Here is a 19,077-nt window from a genome sequence, read left to right on the forward strand (position 1 = left end):
AGATTTGTGGAAGCCGATTGCCAACTTTAAGATGATGGAAATTGAGAATGGTTTTTATGTTGTTAAATTTCATGACCCCCTGGACAGGGAGCATGTAATACTGGATGGACCTTGGATTGTTCAAGGAAATTATCTGACAGTGCGTACCTGGTCCCCCACATTTTCTCCTTCAGACTCCCTGGTTGAATCTACCCCTGTGTGGCTTAGGTTCCCTCAAATACCATTATTCTATTATAATCAAGATGTTCTTTTGGCTATTGTCGAAGCTATTGGAAAGCCTATTAAGGTCGATGATAACACGGCCTTTGCTGATCGTGGTAAATTTGCAAGGGTCTGTGTTGAGATTAACCTGCTGAAACCCCTTATTGCTTGTTTTGATCTTGATGGGATGGAGCAGAGAGTAGAATATGAAGGTTTACATACCGTGTGTACTGGCTGCGGTCGTTATGGTCATCTTAGACAGGTTTGCTCCTGGCCTAGTGTCAATGAAGTTTTGTGCACAAGAGTGACACGAGCTGAGAGTGATACAATGGAGCAGACTAAGAAGCCTATAATGGACCCTATGATTGAAGGAAACAATAGTGAGTCAATTTCGATTCCCACTGCTACTATTTCAAATCGGGAGGAGCATGAGTATGGACCTTGGATGGCTGTGCTCCGAAGGAAGCAAGCTTCTCGTGTCAGAGTCCCTTCTAAGCTGCTTGCTGTTGACCCTGGGAATGTTGATGTGAATCCCTTTAAGGGAGTCCATTCGGATTAGGGCAAGAGTAAGGAAATTGGTAGCAAGGTCTTTGCTAGCTGATGGGTGGCGAATCCACCAAAAATAAATATAACTTTACTTGACCGAAATATGGATTTGTAACAAGGGTAAGCAAAGGTCGAACCCAAGGGAATATTACTGACTCAAAACAATAATGACTTGATAAATAAACAAAGTAAATAAACAGGGGGTTTTGATTTGTGAGATTTAACCAATTGAGAATTTCAAATAAAATAAAATTAGCAAGAGTAAATATGATTTGTAAACAACGTTTTGGAGAAATCCGATCAAGGGGGTTCGCAGGTAGGTAATTCACTCAGTATCGATCACAGACAGATAAAATAGACTCTTATACACATACCGGATCGGTTTGGAGTATTCTTCCTTAATATTAAACTGGCCAAGCACGCGCATATAACCAGTTCCTAATCAATAAATAATCCTGCCTTAGTAGTCAAGATTTAATCTATTGACAGCCTGATGAATTAGAAAAACCCGACCTTAGCCAACCGACACTCAGCGTAGACGATTGTAGACACCGAGTCGGAGGACCTGTGACGAAAACCTGTAAACAAGACGGTTGAAACGGTTGATTCCGGAAGTTTTAAAAACAAAAAAATATATAATATATAATAAGGAAGGAGAAGTTGCAATGGGTCGCGGTCGTCGATTGGGCGGCTCACGAGTGCTCAGCGGCGCAGTGCGAGCGCCTAGCGGCAGCCGACGCGCGTCCAACGATGGTCGGACGCCCGCCCGGCAGCACGGGGCGCGCGCTCGACGTCCGCTGGACGCACACGTCCGACTGCGAGTGGCGCGCGCTCGACGTCCGTTGGATGCACGAGTCCGACGGCGCGGAGCACGCGCTCGACAGCCACGGGGCGTGTGCGCCCGACGGCGCGAGACGCGCCCCGGCAGGCGTCGGGCGAGCGCGCCCAGCAGCCGTTGGGCGAGCGCCCAACGTCGGTTGGTCGCGCGCCCAACGATTGTTGGGCGATCGCCCAACAATGTTGGGCGATAGCCCAGCAGAGGTTGGGCGGCCGCCCAACCCTTTTGGGCGACGCCCGATCTTGCTCGGGCGTCGCCCATTCCTTCCGGGGATCCAATGCCTATAAAAAAGCACGGATCCCCATGCATTTGGAGGAGGATTTTTTAGGAGAGGAATTTCTCACTCTAACATTTTAGAGAGAGAAGTGACTTTTTTTTTGGGAAAAAACATTTTTTTTTCCTAAAAATTCCGAAATTCCTAAAAGTTAAGATTTTACCAAAAACACAAAAAATACCGGGAAAGCACGATTCGTGGAATCAACCGACTTCAATCGTCAATACCGAACTCAAGGTATTATCCGAGGACTAGACTCGTTTTATTTTATTTAATTTATTTCTTTTCCTTTATTTATTTTTATGTTATGATTTTATTTATTTAGCTGTTTATTTATTTACCACGTTTTATTTAATTTTGCGTATTTATTTAATTTTCGTCTCGTGTTGAATAAAATTTGGTTTTGTTTTAAAATAAAAACCTCGTTTTGATATCCCAATACGAACCGTGATCCGATAAAAAGGTAGTTCGGGTATTAAAAGACGTTGTAATTATAAGTTTCTTAAAAAAGAAATTTCCAAATAACGTTTTAAAATAAAAACGTCGTTTTAGGAACTTCCGTTATTGACTATGATCCATTTTTGGTAGTTCGGAAATCCAAAACGATTAAATTAGACTTAATTTAAAGCTTTTGAATAAATCTGGAAATAATTGGAGTGCTGCTGTAATTTGTGTTTTCTGTCACTAATTGCTGATTACCGACGGATCTTCCGTCGGTAAATCTGCCTGAATGTAAAAAATGTTGTTTTGGTCCCTCTTTCTCAACTTTTGAGCTTTTAATCCTTTGTACATATATGTATATTTATGTAATAAATATTTTCAAACTATTTTTGGATAGTTGGTACATATAGTTATTTAGGATATTTATATATCATTTTTTTCGATTTAATCTAATATAAGTATATGTATATATATATTCTCCTTTTCCTTCCTTTAAATGATAATGGATTTTATTTTAGAATGTTATTTACTTGGGTGTTTTGGAAGTAATTAATTAGTAGATGTTTTGTGGATAAATGGGTATTATTTTGATATTTAAACTACATTATGAATATATATATATAGTTTTTGGGCTATGTGGGTTATGTTAGCTATTATTAGGTGAAACTATCTTGGGGATAAATGTTATTTTCTTATTTAGAAATTTTCATCTATTATTTTCATATATTCAAAATCAAAAGGTATTATATTTTCACTTATCATTTCTCATATATGTATTATATAGTATCTTTTCACTTATCCTTATTTCATGTTTCTTTTTTTTTGGCTAAAATGTATATATATACCTATATTATTTCCTTTATTCTTTGGACATTTATGGGTCCATGTTTCAAATGGGCTTTATTTGAGAGTGAATTTTGATTTAATATGTTCATTGTTGTAATTATGACAAGTAAAGAGTCCATTGAGTCAAAAGGGGAAAATAAATCACAAAAAGAGTTTTTCAAATTAATTATTTAAACTAAAGGCTTTTCTAGAGGTTCTAAAAGTGTAAATAACGTTTTCTTGACATCTTTAACTTGTTTCCCAAAACATCACGTTATAAAACCTTAGTCCGTTCCAACGACGGATTAAGCGAACCTTGTAATTAAAATCGTTTTCATTATAAATAATAGAGTTTTTGAATCGTTTTCTTAAATGATTTATACAAAATAAATTGACTTGTATGCTTAATCACGTTTTCTTATTAAAGGTTTTTACCTTAATGTTTTCAAACACTTGAGTCGTTCCAACGGCGATTCAGGCGGACTTCATCAAACGGGGTTTTGAAACGTACCTAAATCGTTCCAACGGCGATTAAGGTACGAACCATGTAAATAAACTCGTTTTTGGGGAAATGAGTTAGTATGGAATTAACATGCAACACGAAATGTAAATCACGTTGTAAATAAATCAATTCTTCCTTCTTCCCCTCTCTTTTATATGTATATTGAACTGATGTAAATGGGTGATTATTTATTAAAGTGGCTTTTCAATAATATATGCTCAAAACGGTTTCCAAGATGAGAAAGAAAAGGTTTCAAACGAATTTTAAACTTAAAGAAGTATACGATTAGTCCGTTATCGCCTAACATGCTGAGTAGGAGGCCGGTGGTTCATAACCGGGCGATGTCGGGGTGCCTAGTAGCCTTTCTCCAGAAAGGAGCTAGCCTTCTCGGCTCGTACCTAAGTTTCTCGAATCCACACCGGTCTCCCGCAAGGGATCGGTGTTCATTTTCCCATTTGTGGGTGGCGACTCTTCCATATCTCCGAGCTCCGGTCCTGCCGAGCAGCTTGATTCCACGATTGGTTGCTTTCGGCACCAATCACCGCTTACGTCGCCATGAGGTGTCCACCCCCCGGTCCGCCCGGGAGATTAGGTCGCGGCACCTCGTCTAACAAGTGGCGACTCTGCTGGGGAAGCGAGAAATTTGATTCCGGAAGGCGTGTATTAAGCCATTAACGGGGACAGATCGTATTATTTCTTTTCGTATGCATTCATGTGCATTATTGCAAACCTTTTGGGTAATTTCCGTGAAACCTCTAGCGAGAGTCCATTCGTCGCTCGAAAGAGGCTAGTGTAAGTTCCCCCTTACAGCAAGGCGCCAAAGGGTCCCCATCCATTCGTTAGGGGCGAATTTGTGCGGTCCTGTGAGGTCCCACGATCAGCCGTGTCAGCATATAGTAGCCTTAGAAGTTGCCATAGGATTACCCGTTACTATTTTTGGTGTGATAAATGAATCAGTTCGTGTTTTCAAATCGCCATGATACGTGTCTAAATCCTAAAGTATGTAAAGAAAATGAAACGATGCATTAATATATACTCTTGAATCGGCGTACTAATTACCCCAAAACATCGAAACGATTTGAACTAAAGACGACTTAGTCATCTCGTATGAATGAACATGTGCGGCCCGCCTTGTCCCTTTCTGTGTCCCGACGAAGGCACATGTTCAGGAAATGCGTTATTACGTAAGCACGTATTAGTATGAATCAGTTTGGTGTTGAGGATAGTTATACTTCGATTCAAAAGACTATATTAACAGCAGCCGTTATTCACATTCTTTAAATAAATTGGGATGAAACGAGAGCATAACGAAACGAAAATGAAGAACATTTCTGTTTCGAACGACCCTGTCGTAACGTGAAAAGTTTCGCACAAGTAGCCCGTCCCTTCCGAATAAAAGACGAGCTGTTACGTTATGCCCCGTGTCGTTCTTAAGAGAAATGGACGTGTCCGTAGAAGTTACTAAGAAAAGAAAAGCAAAAAATGAACTAAACGACCAAAATCATTCCGAAACTACGATATATGTCAATCCCGAGAGTAGTTAAAGAAAATAAACCAATGCCGTTGAATACGTGCCTCGAACGAGTATATACCCCGTTTAAAATCACAAAGCCGAACTAAGCTAAACCGCATAATTGCGCCATATGGACGAGACTGTAAGTTTGACTAACGACTCGATCAATTCGACCGTTACCAAAACTACAAGAAATATGGCCCGATGTGCGTGCTAGCCCAATTCGTGCCTAAAGGAAAGAGAACGGTGATATCCTCGCTTCGAATAAGCATGTGATTCAACGAAACGTTGATTTTCTATAACCACACTAAGATGATATATCCCGTGGATTGGGATGAACAATGAATTATTGCTAGCCGAAAGATTACCATGCGCTCAAAATAAGACTCGCCGTCTTTTCACGTAGCTAACATGAGCAAACGGATCCTCGACGCTAAGAACAAACACGTTACGCGATGAGTCCGTTCCCTAAAATAAAATCCAAAAGTGGTTTCATCACTAAATAAACACGTGGTTACGTCTCTCGATAGATCCAAAAGATCCCGTTGTAATCCAAAATCGAGACACGAACCCACGCGAATAAAAGGGAACGAGTCATTGTCAATAACGAACGGTTGAACCAAAAGAATAGCTCGTATCACGTCTAAAAACCGAGATGCGTTCAAAGGGAGTCAAAACCCGAACTAATGCGTCTCGCAAAAGGACAAAAGATGAGTTATTCCGAAAGGACAATCCATTTGGTCAATATCTTAGTCACTGAACGTTGATACGTCAAAACGAACTGTATTTTCTGATGGATGATTTACTTTTCCGCAATAATCGACGGCATCACGCGTCCCCTGGACCGCAATGTGAGCCCAAAACCAAAATCCTAGGAAAGAGACCTGGACCAACGAGTGTGTGGAGGAATAAGGGTGGAAGAGAGATGTCGTGATACGTGTAATTAGACTAACGTTTGTTCTTCTTATCTTATATAACCGTAAATGAATAAACGCACACACCATGAATCATGCATATAAAATCATGCATACATACTAATGGATACCGTTCGCGCAGACGTCATCATTAAGCGGTTGTGGTTTCGTGAGAGTAACTGGCTAGTCGGGCAGTTTGATCAGCTACAAATTGACGGTTCCGAATCGAGAGTAGTGGCTTCTGAATCATCTTCGTTCAAGGCAGCTTAATATTCAGTCAATATGTCTACACCGGATGAGAGAATATCAAGGTTAGAAAGAGTGGTAAACAACCTCAACGATCAGTTAACCGCAATTTTAGTCCAGCTGGACGAGCTTGCAATTAAGAGTAATAAGAGTAGCAGTAAACCAGCTGAGAACATTGTGAGCACGGTGTTAGACGAGGTGCCGCGGCCTAATCTCCTGGGCGGACCGGGGGGTGGACAACCTCATGGCGACGTAAGCGGTGATTGGCGCCGAAAGCAACCAATTGTGGAATCAAGCTGCTCGGCAGGGCCGGAGCTCGGAGATATGGAAAAGTCGCCACCCACGAATGGGAAAATGAACACTGATCCCTTACGGGAGACCGGTGTGGGTTCGGGAAACTTAGGTACGAGCCGAGAAGGCTAGCTCCTTTCCGGAGAAAGGCTACTAGGCACCCCGACATCGCCCGGTTATGAACCACCGGCCTCCTACTCAGCATGTTAGGCGATAACGGACTAATCGTATACTTCTTTAAGTTTAAAATTCATTTGAAACCCTTTTCTTTCTCTTTTTGGAAACCATTTTGAGCATATGATACTGAAAAGCCACATCAGTAAAGAATCTCCCATTTATGTTTATACATACACAGAGAGGGGGAAGAAAGAAGTGATTTATTTACAACCGTATTTAAGTGTTATGTTGTGTGTCTATTCTACATTAACTCATTCCCCCAAAACGATGTTTATTACATGATTCGCACCTTAATCGCCGTTGGAACGATTTAGGTGCGTTTTAAAATCCCGTTTGATGAAGCTTACCCGAATCGTCGTTGGAACGACTCGAGTAATTGAAAACGTTAAAGTAAAAGCCTTTTAATAAGAAAACGTGGTTAAACATACAAGTCAATTTTATTTTGTACAAATTCATTAAGAAAGCGATTCAAAATCTCCATTATTTAACAAAGAAAACGATTTTGATTACAACGTTCGCTTAATCCGTCGTTGGAACGGACTAAGGTTTTAAAACGTGGTGTTTTGAAGACGATTTGAAATATCAACCAAAATGACTCTATTTATCTACATTAGAGATCTAAGAAAGCTCATTAGCTTAAATAATTTAATTGAAAACTCTCTTTTTGTGACTTATTTTCCCCACTTATTTAATGGACTCTCTAACTATTATAATTACATCAATAAACACATTTAGGCCCAAAAGTTAATTTTTCCAAGTGAAGCCCATTTGAAACATGGACTTATAAATGACCAAAAGAAATAAAGAAAATAATATAGATATATATTTACACATTTTAGCCCAAAAGACATAAAATAAGAGTAAAAGAAAATATACTATCTCATACATATATAAGAAAGAATAATGAAAATAATATATTTATACTTTAAACACAAGAAAATAGTGAATGAAATTCATAAATAAGAAAATAGCATTTATCACTCAAAATAATTTTATTTAACAATAATTAAAATAACCCAAATATACCCCAAAACTATATATATACATAACTAATATAATCCTAATGTCAAAAAGACTATATGTTCATCCTCCAATATCTACTAATTATCTCCCAAAATGCCCAAGTAAATAACATTTAAAGTAGAATTTAATGTAGTTTAAATGAATAATAATAAAAAGGAAAGTAATATGTACATATATAAAAAATTAGAATAAAAATGGAATACCAATCTCCTAAAATAATTATATATGTTAAAGTTTTAAAACAATTTGAAAAGAATATATTACATAATTATATATATATATACTAAGGATTAAAAGTCTAAAAGTTAAGCAAAAGGGACCGAAATGGCATTTTTTACATTTTGGCAGATTTACCGACGGAAAATCCGTGGTAAACAGCCTTTAGTGACAGAATTGGCAAATTACAGCAGCACTCCAACATTTTCCAGATTTGTTCAAAAGCATTAAATTAAATCTAATTCAATCGTTTTGGACTTCCGAACTACCAAAGATGGATCATAGTCGAAAACGGAAGTTCCTAAAACGATGTTTTTATTTTAAAACGTTATTTGGAAACCTCTTTTTTAAATAAAAAGCTTATAATTACAACATTTTCGATACCCGAACTACCTTTTTATCGGATCACGGTTCGTATAGGGATATCCAAAACGAGGTTTTTATTTTAAAACAAAACCGAATTTTATTTAACACGAAACGAAAATTAAATAAATACGCTAACTAAATAAAACGTGACAAAATAAATAAATGACTAAAGGAATAAAAACTATAGCATAAAAAAAATAGGAGAGAAATAAATTAAATAAAATAAAGAGTCTAGTCCTCGGATAATACCTTTAATTCGGTATCTGACAGTCGAAGCCGATTGATTCCACGAACCGTGAGCTCCCGTTTTTATGAAAAATTTAGTAAAAATTGAACTTAGGAAATTTAGAGATTTTCAATTTTAGGAAAAAAAATGTTTTTTCCCAAAAAATCCACTTCCTCTCTCTAGAAAAATATCTAGTGTGAGAAAGCTCTCCCAAAAAATCCGTCGGTAAACAGCCTTTAGTGACAGAATTGGCAAATTACAGCAGCACTCCAACATTTTCCAGATTTGTTCAAAAGCATTAAATTAAATCTAATTCAATCGTTTTGGACTTCCGAACTACCAAAGATGGATCATAGTCGAAAACGAAAGTTCCTAAAACGATGTTTTTATTTTAAAACGTTATTTGGAAACCTCTTTTTTAAATAAAAAGCTTATAATTACAACATTTTCGATACCCGAACTACCTTTTTATCGGATCACGGTTCGTATAGGGATATCCAAAACGAGGTTTTTATTTTAAAACAAAACCGAATTTTATTTAACACGAAACGAAAATTAAATAAATACGCTAACTAAATAAAACGTGACAAAATAAATAAATGACTAAAGGAATAAAAACTATAGCATAAAAAAAATAGAAGGAGAGAAATAAATTAAATAAAATAAAGAGTCTAGTCCTCGGATAATACCTTTAATTCGGTATCTAACAGTCGAAGCCGATTGATTCCACGAACCGTGAGCTCCCGTTTTTATGAAAAATTTAGTAAAAATTGAACTTAGGAAATTTAGAGATTTTCAATTTTAGGAAAAAAAATGTTTTTTCCCAAAAAATCCACTTCCTCTCTCTAGAAAAATATCTAGTGTGAGAAAGCTCTCCCAAAAAATCCCCCTCTTCACCTTGGGATCCGTGCCCTTATATAGGGAAACGGATCCCGGAACAATGGGCGACGCCCAAAAAAAATTGGGCGTCGCCCATTGTGGTTGGGCGGCCGCCCAACATGAGTTGGGCGATCGCCCAACGGCGTTGGGCGAGCGCCCAACCCTCGTCGGGCGTCCGTCCGACGTGGTTGGGTGCCCGCCCGGCGACCCTTGGGGCATGCCCCGCGCCGTCGGACGCGTGCACTCCGTGGCCGCCGAGCGCGCGTTCCGCGCAGCTAGACGCTCGCACGTCGCGGCCGCCGAACGCGCGCCTCGCGCTGCCAGGCACGTGTGCTCAACGGCCCACGAGGGCGCGCACCGCCAGCGGTCCCAGGCATTGCTCGGGCGTCGAGAGCGTGCCCCTCGCGGTGCGTCCGACGGACGCCGCGCGCACATCTCGAGCCGTCAAGCGGGCGTTCGACCATCGTCGTCCGCGTGCGGGATTCCATTGTGTGTCCGTGCCGTGCCGTTAATTTTCCTCAGCTTATTATTCTTTATATATTTTTCAAAACTTCCGGAATCAATCGCTTCGACTGCCTTGTTTCAGGTTTTCGTCACAGGTCCTCCGACTCGGTGTCTACAGTTGCCCCTACTTTTCTATTTTGACAGTGATGTGTGTGGTTCGAAAACGTTTTTGCTAACGTAACACATGCAATGTAAAACATATAAAAGTAAAAGACACGTAATGAGTAGGAGGAAACATACCTGACCTTTGCGCTGCGCGCTCTGGCGTTGCTCTCTGACTGCATCAGACTCCGCTTCGGGCTGCACCCTAGTTCACGATCGCGGGGATAATGGCTAAATAGCTACCCTAGTTTATGACTGCGGAGATAATGGCTAAACAGCTACCCTATTTCAAGATTACAGGGATAATGGCTAAACAGCTACCCTGATTTACGATTGTGGGGATAATGGCTAAACCGCTACCCTAGTCTACAATCTTAGGTAAATATGGCTTAAAAGCAACTCCGGTCTGCGACCATGAGTCAGATGGCTCAAAAGCAACTCCGGTCTGCGACCGTGAGTCAAATGGCTCAAAAGCAACTCCGGTCTGCGACCGAGAGTCAAATGGCTCAAAAGCAACTCCGGTCTGCGACCGTGAGTCAAATGGCTAAAAAGCAACTTCGGTCTGCGACCGTGAGTCAAATGGCAAAAAAGCGGGTTCTGTTTCTGGATTTTCTTACCACACTGTTGTCTGTATTTTCTCACTAGAGCTATCATCTCGACGATTCGATAGACTACTGATTGTTTTTCTGTTGACTGTCGTCTATATTTCGACTGGTGTCACTGTTCTGTAAAAATTAGCTGTTGTCTGGAATTGATGTTTTGACAATGTTAGTCACTGTCTGGGAGAAATGCAGGATGAAACGGACTGCAAATCGGAGGTCTGTGCACCTGGTAATTAATTATTTACTTTTTACCTTTATGTCAAATCGTACTTTTTTCACTATTTACGGGAATGTCATTCCCTTTTCCTATATAAGGTGGTGGGGTTTCATTTCAACCCCACACCTTCTCTCTCCTCTTTCTCTCACTAGACTTCAATTTGGATTATTCTCGGGATGGATTTAGACGAATGGGATGGCACCAGAGGCATGGACGAGGTTTACGTAAACCTGGATAGAGTGGATACCTTCCACGACCCTACAACACACTTGAGCAGAACACGCTGCAACGAGGTAAGTGGTTTCTCACTTTTATTTGATTTGAACTCTAGGCTTTAGCATTCCTATACGAACATGATTTGCATGCTAACTCTTAGACTGCCTTAGAGGACTTTAGCTAGAAAACGTGAATTCCTTTATTTACACGTAACACCTGTTTGTTTTTGTAAGAATGCGCGATATATGCATGTGAATAGTACACTACGAATTTATGCATGTTAACAGTAAAACGATGTGAATAGTGCACGTAAATAGTAAAAACGTGAATAGTGACAACTTAGCTAATGCACGTGAATAGTAAAAACGTGAATAGTAGAACGTGAATAGTGCACGTGAATAGTAAAAACTTAGCTAATGCACGTGAATAGTAAAAACGTGAATAGTGCACGTGAATAGTAAAAACTTAGCTAATTCACGTGAATAGTGAAAACGACGTGAATAGTAAAAATTTACCTAATGCCCGTTAACGTACGTGAATAGTAAAACCTAATCTACGATCCTCGTCGCCGCAGACGAGAGTGGATCAAAGAATTGACTCAACCTTACGTGAAGGACCCTACATGAGAGAGTTTTGCAGAAAATTGGTCCTAACTGACCGGATGTCTCTAGGTTAGAAAATGGAAGAATACCTAGTCTTAACGCGTTCTTTTCAATTGCATGCTTTAGGAGCTGTATTTAAATTTTCTTATCTTGTTCCTTTTTAGTTCATTGAGATTTCGGGGACCACCGCCGAGGTTCTCTCATGGTATGATAGGCTAGGTGCCGCGGCGAGAGCCCATGTGCAGGAGTTGGGCTTCGGATCCTTTATTGCAGCGCTGCCCCGCACCAACGGGGTATGCGATCCTTTTAGCCTACGGGCCTTATGCGAGCGGTGGGTTGACTCGACCCACACCTTCCACCTTTCCTTTGGGGAGATGACCATCTCGCCTCGAGATTTTTCGCTGTTGACAGGATTGCGAGGGAGCAACACTCCCGTCCCTTTCCACTTTGGTATGATGCGACCACGGGTCGACCCTGCTAGGCTTGCTACCTTGATTGGACCGGGAGTTCGTCTATGCGCCAAGTCTACTCCGGCGAAATTTATTTCCACTGCTAGCCTTTTGAATAGACGGGATTTCTGCGAGACTGACGCTACCGACTTGGCGGTTCGTAGCTTCTTGGTATACGCTCTGAGTGAGACGATTTTCCGCACGAAGGGCGGGAAGGTACATGCGGGCCTCATTCAGGCGCTCAACGATTTGGATGCAGTGGCTTCCTACGATTGGGCAGGGGCAGGCTTAGCCTTTCTTTACAAGTTCTTGGATCTGACTTGCCGGAAGCGCAAGGACTTCGGCGGTTATACCTTTGCCCTGCTGGTACGTGACGCCTTCTTGACTTATCCGTCTTATCTTTTTCGTATTTTTCACACTCCTAGTCCAGGTGTGGGCATACGAGAGACACATCCTTCCTAGCCGGTCTCGACCTCGACCGAGAGTGCCGAGGCCGCTATTTATGACTCGATGGAGGGACTTCGACTTGAGCGCTGAGAGGAGTCGGACAGTGTCGCGGCTTCTGGATCAGATCGACTCGCTGACCCTGAGTCAGGTAGATTTTGCCCCATCGTGCCAGATTTTGGTTTGAGCCTTTCTGACTTTCTCTTTGTGTATTTTGCTTTAGATTCAGTTCAGGTGGGATGACCTCGACTTCGGCCCTGAGTATGCATACGTGTCGATGATCCAGGAGCAGCAGTGTGTGCTCACCGGCCCCTGCGTGCGGGCGTGGTATCTAGGGGATCGAGGCATTACCGGGGTTAGAGACGCTCATTGGACGCCGGGTGAGATCCCCATCTCTATGTTCGCGGTACGGACCCTGCCTTTATCGGTCATTCGTCGGGACCTGACCCGTAGGTATGTTGGTAGAGCAGTGTGGATTCACGCCGGGGGCCGCGAGCCTTACTTGTCTACTTTACTGAGCGCGAGGGATGCCCCGGCGACAGTGATGGAGGTAGATCCGGTGACGGACGTGTTTTCGAGAGAGGCGGTCGAGGCCGTCTTTGGTCAGGCGGAGGTTCCAGTAAGTGATTCCGTTCTCTTTTCATTTTATTCGTGATATGTTCGGAGGTTTTATTGGTGTTTTTTTTTGCAGGAGGGATCTTGGAGGAGTGCCCACTTATCTGATTTTTTTGATGGCACTCAGACTCAGACACCAGGGCGCGAGCAGCCCTACTTCATCGGCGAGTCCTCCAGCGCAGCCCGACCGGAGAGATCGTCCATAGGCGTGCCTATACCAGGCTACGGGAGGGATTATGCTACGATCCGCTATGACGAGTCTGGGACACCTTATGCGGGATTTGAGGCGGCCCCTCCTATCTTCTCCTCGAGGGTCCCGTTTGATCCCTCGGACGCTTCACTGACCACTAGGGAGACCTGTACAGACTACGTGGATCTATCCGGCTTCCTACGAGATTGCCTCAGCTTGCGCTGCACCGACCACCTGGTATGTATCATTACTGTACTTTAGTGTAGTGAAATGTATGCATGTATGTATGATTTATGTTTTTGCCTATGCTGCCTCTTATCTGTTTTTTTTTCTTTTTTTTTTTTTGTAGAGTGATCTTCATGCCCATGAGCGGAGACAGAGTGAGCTAGTGCGGGAAGCTGATGCCCGAGTTGGTCATGTGTATCAAGAGAGGAACGACCACTGGTCGGGGGTGATGCGACGGGAGACTGAGGGTCGCCTTGCCGTCGAGGAGAGGGCGCGTGATGAGTCGATCAGACGCCTTGCTGCAGAGGAGAGAGCACGAGCTGCTGATGAGAGAGCACGGGTTTCTGATGAGAGAGCGCGAGCTTCTGATGAGAGAGCGTGTGCTGCCGAGGAGACACTATCTGCGGAGCGGGCATCTCACCTGAGAGATTTTGAGAACTATTGGGACTTCCCTCCGTATTAGGCTCGTTATGTATTGCTTTGTAGCTTTCATTGTTGCTTTGTAGCTTTTATTAGAGTTTCCCCGATGTATAGCTGATGTATAGGGAATGGGGTGGATAGTGGGTAGGCTTTTTGTGAAAAGTAGGATAGGAAATGTATAACTCGTGATTCATATTACCATGCATTCAGTAGATTATGATGATTCCAATCATTCTCGTCAAATATATTCATGCCTTTATTTATTTACAAACAACAGAAATACTTAGTCTCTTATACATTGTTTTTGTAATTGCTCAAGTCATAACTATTGTTACCAGGACCCGCCTTTCGGTTTTCGGATCCCGGCGATTTTTCTTCTCTCCTTTTACTATCCCGGAATTTTTAAATGAGTGCCCTTTCGGGTTTTCACCCATTGGGATTTCCCTTATTGTTGCATAGGTCGCCCTTTGCGGGTTTTCGACCTATCAGGAATTTTTCTTTATTTTTCTCTTTTTTTTTTTTTTTTTTTTACGAAAAGTATTTCTTAAGCCTATCCAGATTGGTAGGTTCGGAGAATTCCATGCCGTCCATTGTGGTTAACTTCACCGCTCCTTTGCTTAGTATCTTCTTCACGACGAATGGTCCTTCCCAGTTAGGCCTGAACTTCCCCCTCGGGTCGGTGTGCGTCACACGGATCTGTTTCAGCACCAAATCTCCTTCTTTGATAGGGCTGGTCTTGACTTTTTTATTGAAAGCCCGAGCCATCCTTCTTTGATATAACTGTACATGGTAAAGGGCTTCCATCCTTTTCTCATCAACTAAAGCCAACTGCTCGTATCGCCTCTTTACCCATTCCGCCTCAGGAATTTCTGCTTCCACTGCGATTCTCAACGATCGCTTTTCAATCTCAATCGGCAAAACTGCTTCTGTTCCGTATACCAAGGAGAATGGCGTTGCCCCAGTCGAGGTTCTGACTGTCGTGCGATAAGCCCACAACGTGAGTGGGAGGTGCTCATGCCAGTTCCGATGTGATTCCACCGTCTTTACGAGGATCCTTTTAAGGTTCTTGTTAGCTGCTTCTACTGCCCCATTAGCCTGTGGACGGTACGGAGAAGACTTGTGATGTTCAATGCCATATTCTCGGAAAAGATTCCTTACTTCCCCCTGAAACTGGACTCCGTTATCCGTGATCATGTGATGAGGTACTCCAAACCGGGTGATCAAGTGTTTTTCAATGAACTTTCTCATCTGCTTGGATCCCAGTTTGCTAAACGACTCAGCTTCTACCCATTTGGTGAAATAATCGATGGCGACTGCAATAAACTTATGTCCATTTGAAGCATTAGGCCTTACTTCACCGATGATGTCAATGCCCCAGGCAGCGAATGGCCAAATAGGTGCTAGCACATGTAGTTCCATGGCCGGAAGATGACTGCAATCGCCGTGGATTTGACAATCGTGACATTTCTTCGCATACTCGTTACAATCTCTTTCCATGGTGAGCCAATAGAAGCCTTGCCTAATAATTTTCTTAGCTAGTACTGCTCCTCCCATATGGGCTCCACAAATTCCCGAATGTACTGATTCCATCGCTTCGCGGGCTTCACCTGCATCCAAGCATCTTAGTTGTAATCCGTCAATGTGCCTTTTGTAAAGCAAGTCGTTATGGATGACGAACTGACGAGCTAGCCTTCTAATCACAGCTTGATCCCTAGGTTCTGACTCTGCCGGATATGTTCCATTTTTCATGAAGTTCACAATATCGAAATACCATGGTTTTTCATCTGCCCCTAACAGCATTACGTCTTCGTAGCACGGTTTGTGAGATCTTCTCAATACTAATGGTTTCGAAGCAAGGTTCCGGGGGTTGTCCCAAACTGACACTAAAGTGGCCAAGGCATCCGCGGCCTGGTTCTGAGCTCGAGGAATATGATAGAAGCGACATTCTTTGAATCTCAATGCCAACCCTCCTAGCTGATCTAGATACGGACGTAGCCTTTCTTCTCTCACTTCCCAGTTTCCTTGTGCCTGTTCGATGATCAACTTGGAGTCACCCCAAATTTTGACATATGACGCTCCCAGTGCTGCTAATGACTCCAAACCATAAATGCATGCTTCGTATTCGGCCATATTGTTGGTAAGGGGGAAGGATAACTTCTTCGCCATCGGGATTCTTTCTCCTTCTGGGGAGATAAGTAGTACTCCTACTCCGGCTCCACTCGAATTAACTGCTCCGTCGAAGAACATTTTCCATGGTATGACTTCGATTGCGTTCAAATGTTCATCGGGGAAATCATAGCTTACTTCTTCCTCTTCTGCATTCAGGGGTTGGTTAGCCAGAAACTCTGCCACGGCCCTTCCTTTGATAACCTTCTTCGTCACATATTCAATGTCAAACTCGGACAAAAGCAACAACCATCTAGCTAACTTCCCCATTAAGGATGGAGTTCGGTACAGATACTTCACGGGGTCCATCCGAGAAATAATGATCATTTTATACGATTGGAAATAGTGCCGCAGTTTCTTCGTCAACCACACCACTGCCACACATGTCTTTTCGATCATGTTGTATTTGAGCTCATACTCTAGGAACTTCTTACTCAAATAATACACCGCGTGTTCCACACCGGTGTCTCCCTCTTGAGCTAACATTGCTCCGATAGATCGCTCCTCAATTGCTACATAGAGGAGAAGTGGCTTTCCCAGTTTAGGCGGTCTCAACACTGGCGGATTAGACAAGTAACTTCGGACACTCTCCAACGCCTGTTGACACTTATCATTCCAAACGACGGGTTGGTCTTTCCTTAACAACTTAAAGATTGGCTCGCAGATTATGGTGAGTCTTGCTATGAACCGACTGATATACTGAACCTGCCCCAGAAACCCTCTCACTTCCTTCTCATTTCTCGGCGCCGGCATCTCTTGTATAGCCTTTACTTTATCAGGATCTACCTCGATTCCCTTATTTCCAATTATGTAGCCTAAGATTTTCCCCGACGAAACGCCGAAAAAGCACTTCTTCGGGTTTAACCTTAGCTTGAATTCTGCAATTCCGGCCAAAAACTTCTCGAGTGCGGCAAAATGCCCTTCTCTTGTCTCTGATTTGACCATCATATCATCCACGTAGACTTCTACCTCCTTGTGTATCATGTCATGGAACAGGGCTGTGGCCATTCGCTGGTAGGTTGCCCCGGCATTTTTCAAACCAAATGGCATCACTCTGTAACAGTATGTTCCCCACTCTGTTGTGAACGAGGTTTTCGCTTTGTGCTTTTCGGCCATCTGAACTTGCATGTAGCCCATGAAACCATCCACATTTGTGTGTAAGACGCTTGATGCTGCGCTGTCGATCAATACATCGATATGAGGCAAGGCGAACTCATCCTTGGGGCATGCCTTGTTAAGATCTCTGTAATCCACGCACATCCTCACTTTGCCATCCTTTTTCGCAATGGGCACTACATTTGCGACCCAAGGGGGATAGTCGATCACTTCGATGAATCCTGCTTCTAACTGCTTCTTCACCTCCTCTCTGATCTTATCTGCCCATTCGGGTCTCATACGTCGGAGCTTCTGCTTTACGGGCCTCGCCTCGGGATATGTTGGAATACGGTGAGTTACGATTGATTGATCGATTCCAGGCATGTCTTCGTATGTCCACGCGAATACAATTTCGTATTTTTTAATTATTCTCTCAAATTCTTTTCTCTCTTCAATAGTTAATTCTTGAGCAATTTGTATAAGTTTAGGATTTTCATCCGTACCAAGATTGAAAGTTGACATTTCTATTGTATTGATTTCAAATGTAGGCATGTTATATGAATGAGAATGCATGGAATGATCATGATCAACATCAAGCAAGTAAGCAAAATCAGAATTCATTTCATTGATAGCGTGGGTGATTACATCATCGGACTCAAACAAAGCAGTAATACAATTTTCATCCTCAATATCTTCGGACTTCTTATATACTCTCGAGGTACTAGGCTCAATTTCAGCTCCTGTAGCCGCTTCAATGGTAATGACCTGCTCCTCGGCATTTGAATCCAGCATCATGATCTCCTCGACAAAGCAGCTTGCCTTTCCTTTGCCCCAGTCGGCGACATCATTGAAGATTTCAAACCCTGGCAGAATCTTTCCTTCCGTGCTAGTCCACGACTCGGAGGTTCCCGAATATGGCTTTCCATGCCCCTCGCTTACAAAATGCTTCCTCAAGCCTATTTTTCCTTCTGCACTCATGTTGGATGGACTCCCCTGCTCATATCCCAAACCCCTCTGGGTTTTCTGACTCTTAAAATCCGGAAACTCCGACAACCCTTGATGGTGTGCTCCTAATCCCATTCCCGGGATGAAACCTCCTTTCATCATCTTCACCACATCGGTGGTCATGCTTGACTCATAAATCCCAGAGACTTGGAATCCGGAGAAAAGTTGAGGCTCAATTCCCAATGCTGCCACCGAGCTCAATTTCTCAGCTCTAATTGTTACTATCTCCTCCCCGAAAGGGAACTTGATCATTTGGTGGAGCGTGGAGGGCACACCTCCCAGCTTGTGGAACCAAGGGCGTCCCAACAAAACAGTAAAAGTTACCGGGATGTCCAACACTGTGAACTCAGTTTCTTCCTCGTGCGGCCCCACTTTCAACTTGGCCTTGAAAACTCCTTCAATATGCCTACGGCTGTCATCGTATGCTCTAATCATTGTTTCAGAAGCTGTCAAGTCTCCTCTCTCCACTCCCAACTTCGATAAGAGTTTCAACGGACAAACATTAATGGTCGATCCATCATCGACCATCACACAGCTAGTCTTCTTCCCGTTAATTTCTGCTCGGATATACAATGGCTTGTTGTGAGCCTTCCCCTCTTCTGGGAGATCCTCGTCGGTAAATGTGATCTCAGTCTTTTTTCGGGCCATTATTACCCCTACTAGCGCTGCCGGCTCAGTGTCGGTGGAAATAACCAAATTCTGCATCTCCTTCATCAGGTTCTCACGATGGTACTTAGAATGGCATAA

At 42.6% G+C, this 19,077-nt stretch overlaps 1 long non-coding RNA gene across 1 annotated transcript; it reads left to right on the forward strand.

Moving 5' to 3' along the window:
- Window positions 1-12,687: 12,687 nt before the first annotated feature.
- On the forward strand, window positions 12,688-13,367 carry LOC136232245 (uncharacterized). Its single transcript, XR_010690426.1, has 3 exons — window positions 12,688-12,765; window positions 12,838-13,233; window positions 13,306-13,367. It is a non-coding gene; the product is annotated as an uncharacterized lncRNA (long non-coding RNA).
- The last annotated feature ends 5,710 nt before the right edge of the window (window positions 13,368-19,077 follow it).

The sequence above is a fragment of the Euphorbia lathyris genome, chromosome 6 (assembly GCF_963576675.1).
Source record: "Euphorbia lathyris chromosome 6, ddEupLath1.1, whole genome shotgun sequence".
In the NCBI taxonomy this organism is placed as follows: Eukaryota; Viridiplantae; Streptophyta; class Magnoliopsida; order Malpighiales; family Euphorbiaceae; genus Euphorbia; species Euphorbia lathyris.